Raw genomic sequence first — 6,035 nt, 5'->3', positions numbered from 1 at the left:
TAAGATACTTCTTCACAACAAAGTAAACATCAGAGTGTAGATACAATGAACAGATGGCAGGAAAAATTAAAACTCTGAATGTTTACAGATTTCCAGAACATTTACATGAATTGGAAAAACTCCAAAAAATACAGTGAAGAAACATCTGAATAGACATTTCTCAGAAGAAATGTAAATGGTCAAAACATGTGAATATGCCCGATGTCACTAGCCATTATGTAAATATAAATCAGAGCACCATATCAGTCTCCAACACCTGTGGGAGAATACAACCCTCAGGTGTTTGTGTGTGCAGCAAGTGGGTTTAGAGGACCCTGTTCACCTCTGGAGAGCAGAGTCTACAGGGAGGTAAAGAAACCTTACTGCGCAGGGGCATGCTAATCTTCTCTGTATCGTTCCAATTTTAGTATATGTGCTGCCGAAGCGAGCACATGTGCTGCCGAAGCGAGAAAGAGATGAAAAGAATTTATCTCAGCTAGCAAGTAATATTCAAGAAACAAGGTCTTCAGGAAAGCCAACTCAACTGACATTTTCATGTCATTGTTAAATAAAGGAAAAATTATCTAGGTTCAGCAATACGTAGTTTATAAGAGAAAGACTACAGAGTAATTTCCTTGGCATAGAAATAACTTTGTCTTTTTTTTTTTTATCTATGAGGGCTTGCTATCACCACCACACACCCACATCCCATATACAAATGCCTGGCTTGAGTGGTAGCTTCTCTGCTTTGAGGCAAGTTTCTGCTAGTGTGCACCCTGGGAGGAGACGGAGGATGGCAGAAGTGCTTGGGTCCTTGCACCCAAATGGGACATCCAGAATGAATTCCCAGTTCCTGGTTTTGGCTTGGTCAAGCTTTGGCTATTGCAAGTGTCTGGGGAGTGAAACAGTGGTTCCCTCTTCCTGTCACTCTGCCTTTCAAATCAATAACTGTTGTTGGTAATGACTAATAATGATATTCACTGATTGTCAAATTTTGAATCTATTAATTATAGACAATTTCTCTTTGTAATTTTAAACTTTCATAATGTTCTGTTGCCAATTTCATCACTAGAAATAAAAACTTTTCCTCAAAAAAAAAGAAACCTTACTGCTTTCCTAATGTGCTTATTAAGTTCTTGACCAGCGCCTGTTAGTCTTGCTACAAACTTTCTAGTCTTACTACTTTCCGTCTTCTTCCTCTTCTCTGTGACTTGTAAAATAGTATACATTCTATATACTGTGGATACTTTTGATTTATTTTATTCCTTCAGTCTCCTATGAAGTTCCTCCACAAAAGCACAGCCCTTAAGATATTCATTCATTTATGCAGTCTGCAGATTTCATGAGCTACTAAATTCCAAGTAGTATGTTAAAGGCAAGATCTGGGCCTAAGAGAAAAGTGGTCTAAATTCTGTGCCTAGAAGAGGATTTGGGACATAGTAGAACTTCAGTGAAGTGCTATGTGAATGACATGCACTCATTAAATGAGTAATCTAAAGCATACACTTCATTTAAGCAACACAGCAGCCCTACTTACCTCAGGTAGAGCAATTGAGAGGAATAATGTGAACAAAAATAAGACATCAATAAGTTGAATAATAACAGAGAAAAAACAAAATGAGATAGATGCCAACATTACTGAGCTATTTTTGAGGAATTAAATTGATAGAGGGGCTGGCATTGTGGCCAAGTGGGGAAAGCTGCAATCTGTGAGGCCAGCATATCATGTGAGTTCCACTTTGAGTTTAGGAATCTCCACTTCCAATTTAGCTCACTGCTAAACACCTGGGAAACCAGCAGAAGATGGACGAAGGACTTGGGTCCTTGCCACTGATGTGGGAGACTTGGATGAAGCTCCTGACTCCAGCATGCCCCAGGCTCAACTGTTGAAACTCTCTGGGGTGTGAGCCAGCAGATGAAAGCTATCTATGTCTTTCCCTCTCTCTCTAAATCCACCTTTCAAATAATAAAGATTTAATAAACAAATTAACTGATTTCAAAATACACAAAAACGTGAACAATACTATATCATTTTTATGCCAAACTGATAAAAAATAACAAATGCTAGAGAGCACATGGGAAAAGAAAACCGTCATATATGGTGGGTGAAAACACAAGTTAGTACAGATGTTATGCAGAACAGTATGGTCATTCCTTAAAAAGGATAAAAATTGGGCCGGCGCTGTTGTGCAGTGAGTTAAAGCCCTGGCCTGAAGGGCCAGCATCCCATTTGGGTGCCAGTTCTAGTTCCAGCTGCTCTTCTTCCAATACAGCTCTCTGCTATCTCCTGGGATAGCAGTAGAAGATGGCCCAAGTCCTTGGGCCCATGCACCCATGTGGGAGACCCAGAGGAAGCTCCTGTCTCCAGGTTTCAGAATGGCATAACTCTGGCCTTTGTAGTCATCTGTAGAGTGAACCAGCTGATGGAGGACCTCTCTGTGTCTCTACCTCTATTGTAACTCTTTCAAATAAATAACAAAAATTTCAAATAAGATAAAAATTGACCTACCATGTGAGAGTTATCTTGCTCTTGGCTATATATAATAAGGAAATTTTATTAGAAGGAAAGGAGGAGAGCATATAAAAGATACAGCAATTTTCCCATAACACAGCCACTATAACACAGTTCACTGCAGCCAGGATTTCAAACCAATCTAGCTGTCCATCAGTGAAAAACAATGGACAGGGCAACCTCTTTTAGATACAAAAAAAGAACAAAATATTATTAAATTAATTGAAATAAGCCAGAAGCAGGAACACAAATGTCACCTGGTCCTTGTCACATGTGGAAGTGAAAGAAAATAATGGATCTGAACACAGAACTGTGATTACTAGAGGCTGAGAAGGGAAGCAGCTAGGGATAGAGGGGGATTGGATAATAGGTATCAAAAATCAAAGAGGCAGAAAGAACTTCTGGTGTCCCATAATATAATGAGATGACTACATTCAACCATATTAGGTTCTGTGTAAAGAACTGAAGGAGAGGAGCTGGTAGTCTCAAATCATGGAGAAGAATTAGAAACTGTAGTTGCTTGGGGGCCAGCATTGTGGCACAGTGGGCTAACACCCTGGCCTGAAGCACCAGCATCCCATGTGGGTACCAGTTCTAGTCCTGGCTGCTCCTCTTCTGATCCAACTCTCTGCTATGGCCTGGGAAAGCAGTAGAAGATGGCCCAAGTCCTTGGGTCCCTGCACCCAAGTGGGAGATCTGGAAGAAGCTCCTGGTTCCTGGCATCAGATTGGCAGAGCTCCGGCCATTGCGGCCATCTGGGGAGTGAACCAGCAGAGGAAGACCTCTCTCTCTCTCTGCTGCTACTTCTCTCTGTAACTCTGTCTTTCAAATAAATAACTCTTTAAAAACTTAATAAAACTGTAGTTGCTTAGCTTGATCACTTTTTACTGCATAAATGTGTGCAAATATTGCACTACACCCTGTAATAATGCATGACTAGGACACATTAATCACAAATTATTTCAATGAAATTTTAAAAATTAGAAGCATTTCTTTATATTAACAATGAACTATTTGAAAATGAAATTAGAGAAACATTTCCATGCATAGCAGCATAAGAACCAGGAACCAATGTCTTCAATGTTATCAGTGATGAATCAGATTCACAGACCCCAGCACTCAGTTTTTGCCATATACCTTACCATGGCAATTGTGGGCATATAGTAGTAAATCAATGGACAGGAATCCTTTGTCTCTAAATCTGCTAAATAAATAAACATGGAATTCATCAAAGAAAAAGAGATATCAATTTGGATGCCAGGCACAAAAACACATGCACTTGAGCTATCCTCCAGTTTGTGATGCCAACAAATCTTTCAGACATGTTACATTTTCAGAGACTTTTCTGTAATCTTGCTAAGCTTTCTGGAAATCTGCCTTATAGCAAAGGGTTTCCCAATTCCATTACACTCATGATTTTTCTTTTGTGTGATATATTAGTTTACCATCTAGAGATAATTTATGGTACAAAACTTTTCTATGCATGCATGTTTTCTCATTTGTGAGTCTATTCATGGGAATTGAAGACTGATATATAACAGAAATACATTTTCCAAATTCATTGCATAGACTTTTGTTCCTTATGAATTCTCTGAAGTCTGTTGATGTCTAATTTCTGGCTAAAGGTTTTATTGTATTTACAGCATGCAAAGACTATCACCTTTTGTGAATTCTGTATCTATACAAGCCTGAAATAAAGAAAATGTTTTTGCACAATCAGTATACGCCTAAGAAACCACCTGTGTCAATTCTCTGATGTACCATTGACTTCTGACTCTAATAATATTTATAAGCTTTCTCCTTTACATGAGTCTCTGTTGGATAGGATGTGATTTCCAGCAAAAGGTTTTGTCACAATACTTACATGAATTTTGGAGAAAAGCTCTTCCACATTCATTATATTGTTAAGGTCTCTCCCTTGTTCAAATTCCATGATGGATTATGAGGCATTACCTATGTGAAATGACTTTCTCACATTTATTTCATTCATTAGATATATATGTTGTGCATTCTGATATAAGGAGAGATTTGGGCAGAGCTTTCCAACACTCATTACACCCATAAGGTTTCTCTCCCACGTGAATTCCCTGTTGTCGTATGAGGTATGGCTTCTAATTAAAGGGATTTTACTTTCAAAGGAGTTTTTCCCTATATGAATTTGATGATGTACAATGAGGGCTGAATTATGGTAAAAGGCTCTGAGTCATTACATTCATAAAATTGCTCCCCATGAGAATTCTTTTATGTTTGATGAGGTCTGATTTGCACCACAAAGGCTATTCACATGTATTACATTCATGCATTTCTCCCCTTGGTGAATTCTCTAATATTTCATGAGATATAACTTGCACAAAAAGGTCAAGTAGAAAATTCCCTGTGTGGATACTCTGATATCTTATGAGTTATGAAGTACAGCAAAGAGGCTTTCCACCATCCTTCCATCCATAAAACCTACCTAAATTGAGCAACAAAGATATAGAAAACGTAAACAAACACATAACAGGATGGAAATGATATCAGTAATAAAGACCCTCGCCGCCAAGAAAACCCCAGGACTGGATGGCTTCACTGCTGAATTCTAACAGACATTTAAAGCACTAACTGCAATTCTTCTCAAGTTATTCAAAACAATTGAGAGAGAGGCGATTCTCCCAAATTCTTTCTATGAAGCCAACATCACCTTCATTCCTAAACTTGAAAAAAGTGCAACAAAGAAAGTAATTATAGACCAATTTCCCTGATGAACATACATGCAAAGATCTGCAACAGAATTCTGGCCAATTGAATCCAACAATGCATCAGAAAGATCATCCACCCAGACCAAGTGGGATTTATCTTTGGTATGCAAGGATGGAACCAAAGGCTTTTCCACAGTCATTTCATTTATAAGCTTTCTCCATGTTGTGAAGGCTCTGATACTTTCTGAGGTTTGACTTCTCAGCAAAGGTTTTTCCACAGTCATTGCAATCATAAGGTTTCCCCCAGTACAAATTGTCTGATGCTTTGTGAGCTTTGATTTCTCAGCAAAGGCTTTTCCACAATGATTGCATTCATAAGGTTTCTCCCCTCTGTGAATTCTCTGATGATTTATGAGGTTTGCCTTCTGGCCAAAGGATTTTCCATAGTCATTGCATTCATAAGGTTTCTCACCTGTGTGAATTCTCTGATGATTTATGAGGTGTTTCTTCTGGCCAAAGAACTTCCCACAGTCATTACATTTGTAAGATTTCAACCCTGTGTGAATTCTCTGATGTCTAATGAGATCTGACTTCTGGTGAGTGGTTTCCACACAATCATTACACACATGAGGGTTTTCCACAATATGAGTGCTGTGATGGAGGGTATGGCAGAATTTAATACTGAATGACTTCCCACAAGGTTTACATGCATAGGATTTCTTCCCTATATTTGGTCTATGATTCAGTCTAACATGTGATTGGTAAATGACAGGTTCCACAGTCCCAATATACTTATAAATGTTCTCTCTTTTCAGGTGAATACAATCAGAATTCCACAGTCAGTCAGCTGGGAGGGGTGGATGAAT

The 6,035-nt window shown here is 38.6% G+C and overlaps 1 pseudogene; it reads right to left on the bottom strand.

Moving 5' to 3' along the window:
• Positions 1–363: 363 nt before the first annotated feature.
• On the bottom strand, positions 364–431 carry LOC138845100 (U6 spliceosomal RNA; annotated as a pseudogene).
• Positions 432–6,035: the final 5,604 nt, after the last annotated feature.

Source organism: Oryctolagus cuniculus, chromosome 13 (assembly GCF_964237555.1).
Source record: "Oryctolagus cuniculus chromosome 13, mOryCun1.1, whole genome shotgun sequence".
Taxonomy (NCBI): domain Eukaryota; kingdom Metazoa; phylum Chordata; class Mammalia; order Lagomorpha; family Leporidae; genus Oryctolagus; species Oryctolagus cuniculus.
The sequence above is the reverse complement of the archived record's forward strand: the minus strand, read 5'-3'. Positions and strand labels throughout refer to the sequence as shown.